The sequence below is a fragment of the Leiobunum rupestre genome, chromosome 3 (genome assembly GCF_980474605.1).
Source record: "Leiobunum rupestre chromosome 3, qqLeiRupe1.1.hap1, whole genome shotgun sequence".
NCBI classification, from domain to species: domain Eukaryota; kingdom Metazoa; phylum Arthropoda; class Arachnida; order Opiliones; family Sclerosomatidae; genus Leiobunum; species Leiobunum rupestre.
The window spans coordinates 55,317,275-55,334,390 of record NC_143386.1 but is presented as its reverse complement, the minus strand read 5'-3'; positions in this window follow the sequence as shown (position 1 = coordinate 55,334,390).

The window sequence follows — 17,116 nt, the reverse complement described above, 5'->3', positions numbered from 1 at the left end:
ATCTTGCTTTGGAAAGATTATGTATATACTACTTAATTGCTTTCACCATGGGAATATTGAAATTTTGGCTTTCAGAAGATTCTGTATATCTCACTTCATTGGTTTCACCATGGGAATATTAAAAATCTTAATTGGAAATATTATGTATATACTACTTAATTGGTTTCACCATGGGAATATTGAAATTTTGGCATTCATAAGATTATGTATATCCCACTTTATTGGTTTAACCTTGAATATATTAAAAATTTTGCTTCGGAAATATTATGTATATCCTACTTAATTGGTTTCACCACGGGAATATTGGAATTTTTGCTTTGATAAGATTATGTATATCCTACTTAATTGGTTTCACTACGGGAATATTGAAATTTTTGCTTCGGAAATATTATGTATATCCTACTTAATTGGTTTCACTACGGGAATATTGAAATTTGTGCTTCGGCAATATTATGTATATCTTACTTAATTGGTTTCACTACGGGAATATTGAAATTTTTGCTTCGGAAATATTATGTATATCCTACTTAATTGGTTTCACTACGGGAATATTGGAATTTTTGCTTGGATAAGATTATGTATATCCCACTTAATTGGTTTCACCATGGGAATATTAAAAATCTTCCTTTGGAAAGATTATGTATATACTACTTAATTGGTTTCGCCTTGGGAATATTGACATTTTTGCTTTCAGAAGATTCTGTATATCTCACTTCATTGGTTTCACCATGGGAATATTAAAAATCTTGCTTCGGCAATATTATGTATATCCTACTTAATTGGTTTCACTACGGGAATATTGAAATGTTTGCTTTGGAAAGATTATGTATATACTACTTAATTGGTTTCACCATGGGAATATTAAAAATCTTCCTTTGAAAAGATTATGTATATACTACTTAATTGGTTACGCCTTGGGAATATTGAAATGTTTGCTTTGATAAGATTATGTATATCCCGATTAATTGGTTTCACCATCGGAATATTAAAAATCTTGCTTCGGCAATATTATGTATATCCTACTTAATTGGTTACGCCATGGGAATATTGAAATGTTTGCTTTGATAAGATTATGTATATCCCGATTAATTGGTTTCACCATCGGAATATTAAAAATCTTGCTTCGGCAATATTATGTATATCCTTCTTAATTGGTTACGCCATGGGAATATTGAAATATTTGCTTTGATAAGAATATGTATATCCCACTTAATTGGTTTTACCATGGGAATATTAAAAATCTTGCTTCGGCAATATTATGTATATCCGACTTAATTGGTTTCGCCTTGGGAATATTGACATTTTTGCTTTCAGAAGATTATGTATATCTCACTTCATTGGTTTCACCATGGGAATATTGAAATGTTTGCTTTGATAAGATTCTATACATCCCGATTAATTGGTTTCACCATGGGAATATTGTATTTTTGTTTTGACAATTTCAAAGTAATTCTAAAATTATTTGGTTTTTCTGTTAGAATATTGATTTCTTTTCATGTTACTGAATTGGAAAAACAATTTAAGTCCACTGTAATTGTTTTTATGATGGATTTTTTGCCAATTTAATTTCCACTTAATAGGTTTTACCAAGATAACAAGCAATTTTTATAAAGTAAAGTGTCCTTCTGGTTTCAATGTTGCTCTTACGTCACCGCGTCTCTAACTTTTAAAAGTCTACGAGCGCGCGCTACAGTCGCCAGAGGAATATAGGATTTTCTAGCGCGCGTGCGAAGAATATACTAATAAAGCTGTGTCTTGTGACGTAAGAGCGACATATTAAATTTTTTTACTTTTTATTAATTTTATTTTATAGAAACATCTATTATTATAATAAACATAGAACAACCAATATTTAAAATTTTGACTTTGGGCGTTTATGAAGTCATTTTACGTTAATTGTTTAAGCGGTAAGAATAAAGAAATATTGACTTAGTCAATCGTAGCTTTTGTCACAGGTCTGTATATTTTTGTTACCATTTTTAAACTAAATTGCTATCAGTACTTTGGTGAGAAAATTCTGCGCAAAGTATGCCTCACAGAGTGAAAACTCTGAACAAATCCGTACGCGTTGAGCTCTTAAGTCCTCTCCTACACTGGTTAAGGGGGTTTTCCCTTACAGCTCTTAGGTTTTCCCTTTCCATAAAATCTTTCAGAGGTTTTAAAAGAAATAATAAATGTTTTGATACTGCTAATGTCGTGGCTGATTATTCAAATTGACTGGTTTATTATTAGCTTATTTACTTCGCCCACTTTTTATTATTAAATGTGATTAAAAGATCCACGTTTGCATAGAACTACATTTCAATATTTAATGACAAAGAGATTTTGAAACATTTTCTTGGAGGCCTTTTTAATTCTAAAAATATATATTTGCATTTCTATGAGCGTATTTAACGACATTTAAGACTGTTTTATTTTAACATATTTAAAACCCAATTTAAAAATGATCAATATCTTTTTGATACCTCTTTGGCGTCTTTCAAAAATTACATAGCGCACTATGTCTGGGGTTATGATGTTATACCGACGTTCCACCCCATTTCAGGCGCCATCTTAATTTTGGGTCGAGAGCGACATCTCTTGAACGGAATACGAAACATTATTCACCAGTTTTATTGTATTAATTAAATTTTTATAAATAAATTACACTACTTGTTTTAAAAAGGCTCTGACGTCTCAGTCTCTTACATTTACTAGCGCGCGCTACAGTCGCCCGAGGAATATAGCTTTTTTTCTAGCGCGCGTGCAAATCGCTCGTGCGAAGAATACACTAATAAGGCTGGGTCTTGTGAGGTAAGAGCAGCATTTTAACAAGCTGGACAAACCCACCTTTTTTTAACTGTATAATAATTAAATATAATATAATAATTTAATATTTGTGAAAGTTGACATAATTGATACTTTCAATTTCGCTCAATAGATGGCGGCCTCTGAGTCTTACGGAAATGAAAACTAGACTCGAGTTAATATATCCCTAGCGTAAATCGTGTTACTACATGTTACAAAGGGGAGGGGCGGCGGTGGTAACTGAAATCTGTTACGGCAGTACGGCACATACCATAATTCTATATCGGAACCTAATTATCAATTATATTAAGATACACTAACAGTTTTATAATTACTTTCTCGTTTATTATTAGTTTTCTAAAACAATATATAATAAACTTAAATTTTAATGATTTTAATAATTTGAAGGTTTATAGCGCTATTGTAGTTATTGGGGCGAAGAATTTGTGACGTAATTTAATGGGGCGTAGTATTTGTGAGGTAATTTAAGGGGGCGTAGTATTTGTGACGTAATTTAAAGGGGGTGGTGTATTTGTGACGTATTTTAAAGGGGGCGGAGTATTTGTGGCGTAATTTAATGGGGGTGGTGTATTTGTGACGTATTTTAAAGGGGGCGGAGTATTTGTGGCGTAATTTAATGGGGGTGGTGTATTTGTGGCGTATTTTAAAGGGGGCGGAGTATTTGTGGCGTAATTTAAAGGGTGCGGAGTATTTGTGGCGTAATTTAAAGGGGGCGGAGTATTTGTGGCGTAATTTAAAGGGGGCGGAGTATTTGTGGCGTAATTTAAAGGGGGCGGAGTATTTGTGACTTAATTAACGGGGCGTATTATTTGTGACGTAATTTAAGGGGGCGTAGTATTTGTGACTTAATTAACGGGGCGTATTATTTGTGACGTAATTTAAGGGGGCGTAGTATTTGTGACGTAATTTAAGGGGCGTAGTATTTGTGACGTAATTTAAGGGGCGTAGTATTTGTGACGTAATTTAAAGGAGGTGGAGTATTTGTGGCGTAATTTAAAGGGGGTGGTGTATTTGTGACGTATTTTAAAGGGGGCGGAGTATTTGTGGCGTAATTTAATGGGGGTGGTGTATTTGTGACGTATTTTAAAGGGGGTGGAGTATTTGTGGCGTAATTTAATGGGGGTGGTGTATTTGTGGCGTATTTTAAAGGGGCGGAGTATTTGTGGCGTAATTTAAAGGGTGCGGAGTATTTGTGGCGTAATTTAAAGGGGGCGGAGTATTTGTGACGTTATTTAAAGGAGGCGGAGTATTTGTGGCGTAATTTAAAGGGGTTGGTGTATTTGTGACGTATTTTAAAGGGGGCGGAGTATTTGTGGCGTAATTTAAAGGGGGCGGAGTATTTGTGACGTATTTTAAAGGGGGCGGAGTATTTGTGGCGTAATTTAAAGGGGGCGGAGTATTTGTGGCGTAATTTAAAGGGAGCGGAGTATTTGTGACGTATTTTAAAGGGGGGTAGTATTTGTGACTTAATTTAAGGGGCGGAGTAATTGTGACGTAGTTTATAGGGGGTGGATTATTTGTGACGTAATTAAAGGGGGCGGATTATTAGTGATATAATTTAGGGGTGAGGATTCTTTTCAATTGCTGCCCTTTTTTAAGAGTGGGAGCAGCCGAAAAAGTCGATATTCTTCGTTCCATAATTTATGAATGACCCCATTTGGTGGAGATAGTGCTATTGTTACTTTTCTCAGTCAATTTTGAGAGGAAACTTCGATTCTTGGAAAATTTATCAGAACTTCTTCAGCGTATCGTTAATTACATATTTTTTTTGGGTTTCTAAAAAACAACTTATATATATATTAGTGTTGTAAGTCGGAAACCTTTCTGGAAAATGACCGAGCCCTTTTTTAAGGAAAATTTTCCGTATTTTTCCGATAAAATAAAAAAAATCATTCCATGATTAGTCTAATATTGTTTGCAAATTTAAATAAAGCGGAATTTTCTCATTGTTTCGAATCTAAAACTAAAACTAAGCCTCTAGACTAGTTTAAACTGATTAACAATGTAACACTATACAATGTATGTTTACTGATATTAGACATTTAATATCAATAAAAAGTTAAAACATTAAAAACCGTATTTTACTATTTTACTATTTTACTATTTTAATATTTTACTACTTTACTACTTTACTACTTTGCTATTTTGCTATTTTATTATTTTGCTATTTTAATATTTTGCTATTTTATTATTTTATTATTTTACTATTTTACTGCTTTACTACTTTAAATCTTTACTACTTTAAAACTTTACTATTTTAAAACTTTACTACTTTAAAACTTTAATAATATACTACTTTAAAACTTTAGTACTTCACTACTTTACTATTTTACAATTTTACAATTTTACAATTTTACTATTTTACTATTTTACTATTTTACTATTTTACTATTGTACTACTTTACTACTTCACAATTTTAATCTTTTACTACTTTACTGCTTTACTACTTTACTCCTTTACTGCTTTACTACTTCACTACTTTACTGCTTTACTACTTTACTTCTTTACTTCTTTACTACTTTACTACTTTACTATATTGCTATTTTAATATTTTACTATTTTATTTCTTTATTATTTTAATACTTTAATATTTTATTTCTTTATTATTTTAATACTTTATTATTTTATTACTTTAATATTTTAATTTTATTATTAGTATTAATATATATTCCATTATTTCCATGTGGTTGAATATTTTTAACAACTTGCGACGGTATTTGTTTTTATAAAACAAAGACAATTTAAAATTTTAAAATCGCTAACCGTAGCGGTTTAATTTATTCTTGGTCTTCAAAAAAAATATGTAATTACTGGTTTAGCTGAAACAACGACTTTCCCGTACACTCTATAAACAAAAGAAGTACGTTTTTTAATGAAAAACCGCGCCACCTATCGTGTGATTTTCAAAAGAAGTGTAACACCCCTTCTTCGGGAGAAAAACCGTTTTTCGAGCCACGTCAATTTTCCCTTTGTTTTGTATCGGCTGAACAAGCTTAAATGAGATCTTGAAAGCGAAGAATTTCCAAGAGGGGTCCCATCCCCTTCCATTCCCCCCTTTTCCTGTAAATGTTGACAATCTTAAAAGAAAATGTCTCCCTAGTGAGTCGATGCCTAATTTAACTTCGCGTAAGACACGTCAAAATATGAGGAAATTATACTGTAAAAATACCTATCGCAGCTTTTTTAAATTTTCATGTTCTCAAAACATTTATCGCTGTCGAATAAATTCAAGGGAACTGATAAATATATTATTTGGTCTTTTATTCGAATATGTTATAGCATTTTTTTCAAATGTAGTTCTATTAAAAAAGAAAAACTGTCTTCGACAAATTCCCAAAGTATGTTATACATTTTTGAATTTTATAGTAAGAAAATGGAAAATGGGATTTTGTATTTTATGAAGCTATTTCTTTTCTAACGATAACGATCAATCGTAACCCATTGAAATTTGTTAACGATTTCAATCGTTACCCATTAAAATTTGTGAACGATTTCGATCGTTACCCATTGAAATTTGTTAATGATATCGATCGTTACTCCTTCTGCGTTGAGTTTTGCAAGTTCTTTCCCCACTGGTTTAAGGGGTTTTCCCCCGAGCTCTTCGGTTTCCCCTTCGACAAAAACTTGTTGAGGTTAACGGTAATAGTTAGTGTAGGGAGCTGTTGGCTCGGCCGCGTGTCATGCAAGGCTTGCCACCACCCTCCTACGCATTGTAACCCGGCCACCTGAATTAATGGCTTCAAAAGTCGCTTGATGACTTAGGCCTAAGGTGGTGCCTTGGGTATTAGCCTAGCTGATTATTATTATTATTATTATTATCCATTGAAATTTGTGAACGATTTCAATCGTTACCCATTTAAATTTTTTAACGAAATCGATCGTTATCCCTTGAAAATGGTTAACAATTTCGATCGTTATCCATTGAAATTTTTTAACGAAATCGATCGATATCCATTGATATTTGCCAACGATCGATCGATATCCATTGATATTTGCTAACGATTGATCGTTACCAGCTGAAAATTGATAACGATCGATCGTTAAGTACCGCTATTGCTCAAATTTTCGACTCGATTTTAAATATATATTAATCGACAAATTACATGTTGTCCATGAACCCGTCATTTTTCTAGATGACCTATATAAATCTCCTTTCAGTCTAAAATCTTTAATAATACGTGATACGTCGCGTTTCCTCGCTTAGAGAGATAAAAAAAATGGAAAGTGAAGAATGCAATAATAGAAGACTCCCGATGACGGCGATACGGACACTCCCCACATTTCTTTGAATCCTCCCGCGGAAGACGTTCCAGCTCTAGCCCCACCGTCCCGAAGTAAGCGGACGGTTCCTGAAGCCTGGAAAGATCTCCCCTCTATACAGTGTACGGCGACTCTTTCTAACCGAAACAAATAGTTATAAGAGAATAGAGTTCTAACGATAGATACACGAAGTTGAGAAAGAGCGAGAGCGGGCCAGAATTGCCTATTCTTGTCACGTTTAGCCACAAGTCGGTCGCTTTATTTTTATCTTCTCAGCTCGCTCCATCGATTCCTATTCCGGAACTTTTTCCCGGAGCGCGTTCCTCCGCTCTTGAGCTTCCTTCTTTTTGTTTTGGATTTTTTTTTACTCTATTTTTTTTCTTAGCCTCCTATCGAGTTAACTTTATTTCCTAAGATTCGAGGAGTGTCTCCGCAGGCCTCTTCCACTTTTAAAAGATTTGGAAACTAATAAAAAAAAAAGAATACCAATAAGATCGTCGATATCTAGACTATTTCTTTCGCGCACTCAAACGTTTCTTTTCCCCGACGTTTTTCTGAATATACCGCTACCTCTAGCGGAAAGTTTTTGTTAAATCCCGGCTACACTTCCGTAAAGCCTACAGCTATATCTCCACTGTCTTTCTTTTTCAAACGCCCTCGTATAAAAACTTAAAAGATCCAAAAATATTTCTTTTCATTTTTTGTCACAATTTCATATTACGAAGGGAGTGACATCTGTGATAAATGGTTTAATAGATTTTATACGCCATTGTATATAGCTTTGTATATTGGTAATAGCATAAGTAAAGTAATAACTATAAATATGACAATTAACGATAGAGGTCGGGGATGGTTAACTTTTATTTAATAGATAAAGCTCTCAAAATTATTCGTAAAACGTTTTGATCAAGTAATTTATATTTCTGTATTATCCGAGTAATTTTTTGGTAAATTTGTAAAATTAATCGGAAAAACGACGTTTTTTTCGATAAAAAGCTCAAATTTTCCGAATAATACATATTTTTTAATCATTTTCCGAAATATTAACCGGTAAATTTCTTTGTTTACATTATTTTCCCAAAAAAAATCAATTTAATCATAGATAATGATTAACCGTTACCGACCTCTAATTAACGAGATTTACGACCAAACTGATTTTCATAGTTATTGCGTAATCAAGATGTTTTCTCAGCACAGAGCCCTCTAGTGTCTAAAATATGCGAGACTTCCGCTTAGCCGAAATATTGGTTTTCCGATAGATAGGCGGAATATTAGGCTAATATGATAAAAATTAAAAAAAAAATCTTGGCGCCACGAGCTCATGTTTTTTTATCACGCGTGATTCGCACGCGGGCTTCAAAACAAAGCAAAAGCCCCTCGCGACTCCAGAACGTGCTCTCCGATATTAGGCTTAAATTTTTATCAAAACTAAGTCATCCAAAACGGTAAGTTTGGAGTCCAAGTCACAGCTTGAAGAAAGCATCAGTGCCGAAAAAAGGTTCGGTTAGAAAATTAGCAATAAAGCAATAGCAAGTGTCATACTTATTGTAATTATGTTACTTATGGTAATAGTGTAAGTAAAGTTATAACAATAAGTATGGCAATTAGCACCAATTATCGCCGAACTTATTTTCAGTGTCTTATTTAGTGTCTAAATGACGATAATATACTACTCAATAGGAGACTACCCGAAGTGTAACTCACCGATTTTGTTTAAACGGGTCATTCCACGTCAAGTTGACAACTCATGCAACCATGGGTCGGCCGAATCAAATGAAATTTAAACCACCTAAACTAGAGACAAAACCATGGCGAAATTGAAATTTTGGGTGAAATCGATGCAGCGGTTGCGTAACTAGAGCCTTTCGAAAATAAGTCACTTTTTCAAACTCTTGAAAAGTTCATTTTCGCACCCTCAAACATTTTAAATAATAAATTGAAGAATATTTCGATGATTACTATGAAACTCTCGATTTTAGGGTAACACATAGCGCTGATTTCGAAAACATTGATTATTATTTTCTAAATATTACCATTTTATTATACCAAGTTGAAACTTCGTGATTTTTATTCAACGGGGGGTCATTTTCGACGGCCAATTTCGTGATGAGGGCAAACTTTGATTTTAGATTTTAGACATTCATAAAAATGCTGTCAAAATAAGCTTTAAATTGGTGTACTACACTGTATGTCTAAACGATTTCTAATAGGCGAAATATTAGATCAAAGTCAGTAATAAATTCTCGAAATTTTCAAAAAGATTTTATTTTAAAAAATTAAAAAGGTAACACTCGATTAGACTAGTGCTTCCAACTGACTCCCAGATATCAGTTGCGATATCTTATCTGGGGGAAAAGAACAGATCAGATCGGTATCTATTTATTCGTTCTTTAGAAATAAAAATATGAAAACCTGGTAGAAATGTTAAGGTTGGATAAATAACGATATGTGATATTGATTTAATGTTTAATTAATACTGATTCCATTCCTAATTTCCAAATATTAATTTAATGTTTAATTAATACTAATTACATTCCTAATTTTAAAATATTAATTTAGTGATTAATTAATACTAATTCCATTCCTAATGTTTATTTAATATTAGTTTAATTCTTAATTTGTATTTAATATTAATTCTATTCTTAATTTGTATTTAATAATAATTGAATTATTAATTTAATTTCATATTAATTCTATTCTTAATTTGTATTTAATAATAATTGAATTATTAATTTTAATTTCATATTAATTCTATTCTTAATTTGTATTTAATGATAATTGAATTCTCAATTTTTATTTCATATTAATTTAATTCTTGTAGCAATGTAGTAGAATCATGTAGGATGATTGTAGTAACCATGGAGGTATTTTCTAAAATCACCACAAACAATCAATGCTATGCTGCTCCTTGCATTACCTTCGCACATGCACAGTGGCTATTATGACAAATGTTTCAGTGTTTGCGACTGCGTGCTTGCTATATAAATTCAGTGTCTGTATTAATTGGTTCCAAGACTATTGGTGAATTTTTGCGTTAACGTAAGATGTTGTGTATATAAAAACGAACTAAAAAACCAACTGGACTATAGTTATCACTAGATAACCCGTAGTGGCTATTCTTATCGCATCACTAGATCACGCGTAGTATAAATACGGCTGCACGATCTGGAACGGGGCAGTCGACCGAACGATCTATTAATGTTTACCTCGCCATTCATCATGTAAATAGCTTTTTCATGTATCATAAATCAACTACCTTTACTCTCGTAAATGTCATGCTGTAGTTAGTTGGAACACAACAGATGTAATGCGATGCAATGAACTTTGATGTAATGCGATGTAATTTGATGCGATGCTATGTAATGAGATTTAATGCGATGTGATGTGATTTAATGTGATGTAATGTAATGAGATGTAATATGATGTAATGCGATGTAATTCGATGCGATGCGATGCGATGAGATGTAATGCGACCTAATGCTATGTAATGCGATTCGATGTAATTCAATGTGATGCGATGTAACGCGATGCAATGAACTTTGATGTAATGCGATGTAATTTGATGCGATGCTATGTAATGAGATTTAATGCGATGCGATGAGATGTAATGCGACCTAATGCTATGTAATGCGATTCGATGTAATTCAATGTGATGCGATGTAACGCGATGCGACGTAATGCTATGTAATGCGATTCGATGTAATTCAATGTGATGAGATGTAATGCGATGTGATGAGATGCTATGCGATGCAATGTAACGCGATGCGATGCAATGCGATGCGATGTAATGTGATGCGATGCAATGTGATGCGATGCAATGTAATGCGATGTGATGTAACGCGATGTAATACGATGTGATGTAATGCGATGCGATGTAATGCGATGCGATGCAATTTTATGGGATGTAATGTGATGCGAGTTAATGTGATATGATGTAATGCGATGCGGTGCAATGCTATGCGATGTAATGCGATGCGAAGCAATGCTATGGGATGTAATGTGATGTGAGGTAATGCGATGCGATGTAATGTAATGAGATGTAATATGATGTAATGTGATGCGATGCGATTTAATGCGATGTGATGTAATGCTATGCGATGTAATTCGATGTGATCCAATGCGATGCGATGCAATTCGATGTGATCCGATGCGATGTGATATAATGCTTTGTAATGCGATGCGATGCGATGTGATGTAATGCTATCTAATGCGATGAGATGCAATGTAACGCGATGTAATGGGATGTGATGTAATGTGATGCTATGCGATGCAATATAACGCGATGTAATACGATGCGATGCGATGCGATGTAATGCGATGCGATGCATAACTATGCGATGTAATGCGATGCGATGGAATGCTATGGGATGTAATGTGATGTGAGGACAGTGAGGTAATGCGATATGATGTAATGCGATATGATGTAATGCGATGCGATGCAATGCTATGCGATGTAATGCGATGCGATGCAATGGTATGGGATGTAATGTGATGTGAGGTAATGTGATGAGATGTAATGCGATGCGATGTAATTCGATGTGATCCGATGCGATGCGATGTAATTCGATGCGATCCGATGCGATGTGATTTAATGCGATGCGATGTGATGTAATGCGATGTAATGCGATGCGATGTAATTCAATGTGATGTGATGTAATGCGATGCGACGTAATGCGATGCAATGCTATGTTATGCGATGCGATGCAATGCTATGCTATGTAATGCGATGCGATGCAATGACATGCGATTTAATGCGATGCAATGCAATGCCATGCGATGTAAGGCGATGCGATGTAATGCGATGTGATGTAATGTAATGTAATGCGATGCAATGTAATGTACAATGATGTATTATAATGTAATATAATGTAATATCAGATCAGATATCGCAACTGCTATCTGGGAGTCGGTTGGAAGCACTAGTCTAATCGAGTGTTATCTTTTTAATTTTTTAAAATAAAATCTTTTTGAAAATTTCGAGAATTTATTACTGACTTTGATCTAATATTTCGCCTATTAGAAATCGTTTAGACATACAGTGTAGTACACCAATTTAAAGCTTATTTTGACAGCATTTTTATGAATGTCTAAAATTCAAAATCGAAGTTTGCCCTCATCACGAAATTGGCCGTCGAAAATGACCCCCCGTTGAATAAAAATCACGAAGTTTCAACTTGGTATAATAAAATGGTAATATTTAGAAAATAATAATCAATGTTTTCGAAATCAGCGCTATGTGGTACCCTAAAATCGAGAGTTTCATAGTAATCATCGAAATATTCTTCAATTTATTATTTAAAATGTTTGAGGGTGCGAAAATGAACTTTTCAAGAGTTTGAAAAAGTGACTTATTTTCGAAAGGCTCTAGTTACGCAACCGCTGCATCGATTTCACCCAAAATTTCAATTTCCCCATGGTTTTATCCCTTGTTTAGGTGGTTTAAATTTCATTTGATTCGGCTGACCCATGGTTGCATGAGTTGTCGACTTGACGTGGAATGACCCAAACTCGGGAGTTAAGTAGACTTTCCTGTAACTTAAAAATACCCTTAATTGGAAATGTTGCTACAAGCTTTAGTTTTTCCATGGCAACCGAAAATGTTTTGGACAACTAAATTAAAACATTTCACTATGTAAATTAAAATGGAGAAAATCGAAATATTTAAAGCAACTGTCGGCTCTATCGTTGCCACCTGTATTATGAAAAGGCCCCTGTTATTAGAGATGGCAATGAATCTATCCGATTCTTCGAAAAAACGACTTTACTTGAGAGTGTACTGCCATCTGTTAATGGTACATGAAGCTAAATTTCAAAATAGCGAAACAATAACGTCGTCAGAGAGCCATTACAGAGTATTATATTTAGACCACTTTTACTCTACTTAGTGAACTTTAAAACTAAATTATATATCCCATATAAAATATATTGTAAACAATTACTGTAATTGAAGTTATTGACAAATTTACAAACGAGCCAATCAACGCGAAGCATACTTTTACGTCCCGCCTTTTGGGTCAAAATGTAGCTTCAGCATCTTGTTTTGATTTCGACGCAAGCGACATCTGTTGAAAAAAGAGCTACTTCACCTAGAGCCGACACTTGCTTTAAAATTTTCAAAGACTATTTTTTTTTTTTTTAAATAATCAGCTAGGCTAATACCCAAGGCACCACCTTAGGCCTAAGTCATCAAGCGACTTTTGAAGCCTTTAATTCAGGTGGCCGGGTTACAATGCGTAGGAGGGTGGTGGCAAGCCCTGCATGCCACACGATCGAGCCAACAGCTCCCTACACTAACTATTACCGTTAACCTTGACAAGTTTTTATGGAAGGGGAAACCGAAGAGCTCGGGGAAAAACCCCTTAAACCAGTGAGGAGAGAACTTGCAAACTCAAAAGAAAACCAAAGGTGGTTCAATTTGAGTATATTTAATTAAATTGGGTAAGTTTATGTAAAATGGTTAAATTTGGGTAAATGCAAGTAAATTTTTAAAAAATCGTGGGATTTTAAGAAATTTACAAAATGTATTTGAATTGCCTACATTTCGTGTAAAATAGGTCAAATTTATTTGAAATCTCTAAAATTGGGTAAATTTGTATTAATTTTCTAAATTTGGGTAGAATTAAAGAAAATATAGGCTAAATATTGTAAATTTGATAAGTTTTTGGTAAAGTTACGTAAATTCAAAAGTTATAGAGATTCGTGAAAAATTCATAAATTTATTTGAATTTGGATAAAATTGCATAAATTGTGGAATTTTTTTAAAATTTGATTAATTCGAGTAATTTTTTGTAAACCTTAGTGAATACATAAATGGATGCAATCGTGTAACTGGGATAAATTTGGATAACTATTGGATGAAGTCGTATAAATTACTAAAAATTGGATAAAATCGTTTGAGTTTCGTAAATTTGCAAAAATTCGTGTAAAAATTTTTTAAATAAAATTTTGTAAATTCGCTCGGGCAAATTTTGAGTGAAATTCAGTGAAAAGATGGGTAAAATTGAAAAAAACAAAAATAAATTGGGGAAATAGAGGAAATTTGGATGAAGTAAATTGGGCAAATATGAATGATTTAATTTTGGGATATATGGTTTAGTGTTTGATATAAATAGTATTGGCGATGAATTACATTTAATTTAATTAGCGCTATCGTGAGTCCCAAGTCACATTTGTTTTGGCTAATAGTTATATCTGAATCAGAGCACTCTTTCTGCTGATTTCAGTAATTCAAAATGGATATTTACCCAGTTAAATAATTTTTACTTAAGTTTTCCCAAAATTACACAAATATATCGAAATTTACTAAATTTCCACAAGCTATCCAATTTTAACCAAATTCACATAAATTTATAAATTTTTCGCAAATATCTATCAATTTTATGAATTTATATAACTTTCCCAAAAATTTACCAAATTTACATTAGTTAGCATATTTTTTCTGTAATTCTACCAAAATTTAGACGTTTAATATGTAAAACCCAATTTCGGAGATTTAAAGTAAATTGGTCCTATTTTATTCGGAATAGAGGTCGGCGTTCGATTAACTTTTATCCATGGATTGAATAAGTTCGGCAATATTTAAATAATATTTATTTAAATAACCAATATTTGAATAATAATTGTAAAATGTTTAAAAAATCGAAAGTGGATAAGCCTATTATTTAAACAAAACAAACAATTATTTAAATAAATACCATTTTAATTCAAATAAATGCTTTGTTGCGTAAAAAACATAATTAAATAAGTTAAAATGATATTCTTTTTACCAACTTTTGTTAAATAAATCGGAAATTTTGTGGATAATGAATAAACAATTCCGAGCACTAATTCGGAATGTAGGCAATTTACATACATTTTGTCAATTTCTTAAGATTTCCCGAATTTTTCCAAATTAACTGGCACTTACCCAAATTTACCCATTTACATAAACTTACCCAATTTAATTATATATACCCTTAATTTTATCCCCTTTGTGTTTTTGAAAATTTTAATTATTTCATAGGGGGGACCCTTAGAATTTTTGACTTTTGCCATGTTAATTTACAACAGAAATGTTTTAATTTAGTTGTCAAAAAGGTTCTCGGTTGTCATGGCAAAACAAAAGCCCGTAGCAACATTTCACTTTAGGATTTCTTAAGTTACATGAAAGTCTATTTAACTCCCGAGTTTGAACAAAATTGGTGTGTAACACCTCGGGTAGTCTCCTTGTGAGTTAGTTTCCGAGAATGTCCTTGTCGAAGAAAGATTGGGTCAAAAAATTACCATTAAAACAATATAATGTGTCGTACTTATGATTTCTACTCAGTTTGCTCTTGGCGATGTTGAACTTAACAGATACTTTCCACAAGCTATTAGATATATTTGCATTACAAATTCTAATTTATAATATTAATCTATAAAAACAATTTAAATAATAAAGTTCATTAAGATCAACCATTAAAATTGCGTGGATCTATACTATACATAGTCACATTTGTCAATGTAATACATTAAATTAGGAATTAAATAATTAATTATATCCTAATTTTGTTTCAGTACACGCGTTAATAACGGTCTTATAAAATATTAATTTATTTTCAGCTGAGTTTGGGAATTGGAATATGGTAAAACTATATTTAGTCTATTTGTTTTTGAATGGCAGTTGTTTCCTTTTGTTCGCGATATTTCTAGGTACAACAGCAAAACTGATAATTTATTTTTCTTACCAGAATAGGATGAATAAAAAAGATAAATATATTTACATATATATATATATATATATATATATATATATATATATATCAATTTACGTTTGTAACTTTGTAAATTAAACAAAAAAAATAAAAAAAATTACATCGTTAACGGAACATTTTAAATCAAATGTAAAGAATTTATTTATTTTACGAATATTATTTGAGCCTATTAATTTTTTCGAAACTTACAAGGAGAGTACCCGAGGTGTTTTTTGCCGATTTAGTTCAAAGTCGGCCGTAATGTAGACCTATATGAGATATGAAATTTTCCAAAAGGAGACGTTGCACTACCCATTCGATTTGCCATGGCAACCGAAAATGTTTTTGACCACTTACAACCAAAATAAGATTTTTTCTTTATTTTACCCAAAATTTGTTAAAATTTACCCTAAAAATGTTTCAATTTACCCAAACTTGGTGAAATTTACCTAAATGTGGTCCAAATTACACACCGAGAAAATCCCATGCTTTTTTAAATGGAGATTTTATCGTTTTAAGTGATCAAAAACATTTTCGGTTGCCATAGCAAATCGAATGGGTAGTGCAACGTCTCATTTTGGGAAATTTCATATTTCATATAGGTCTACATTACGCCCGACTTTGAACAAAATCGGCCATAAACACCTCGGGTACTCTCCTTGTTAGTTCCCACTATCCCCAAAAAATATAGCATTAATATATATTAATAGCAAAAACTTTATATCTAAAATGATTTCAAATATATTTTCATAGGGAACAGAATTTAATCTATTATTTTATCTATTCTTAATAATATTTTCTGGTTTATTTCGTATAAATTTAAAATTAACCTAGAATTTAATCAAATTTTAAAACCTCTTTATTCCAAGAAATGTAATTATTTTTTGGAGACCAAATATGCTTTTAGTTGCGGAAGTAAATTTATCCTAGTCTGCACTTACTCTTCAAGAGTCGAACGAATGTCTGAAAAATCTGTTCTATCCAATTTAAAAGGCTTTTGGCCAAATCTTTCTCTTCCTCCGATTCCGGTTTTATTTTCGCTCAAATCCGGGACCTCTCGTGATTGAAAGCGCGAGGAGTAATTTCTGAATAAAGGTTTTATCTTTCCTCAACTGAGTGGTGGCGACATCTAACGCCAAGTTAATGCGCAACTGGGGCGGTCTCCTTTGTAGATTTCCATACGATGTTCAAATAATTAATCATTTTAGAATCTATTTATTAGGAGATATACCTTATCGATGCCAGCGCCACCGTATGGTGACGACCTCATATCTTTCCTGCTCTGGCGCCCGAAGGATTATGGGACATTGAAATTAACTTCGTTACATTATATAAT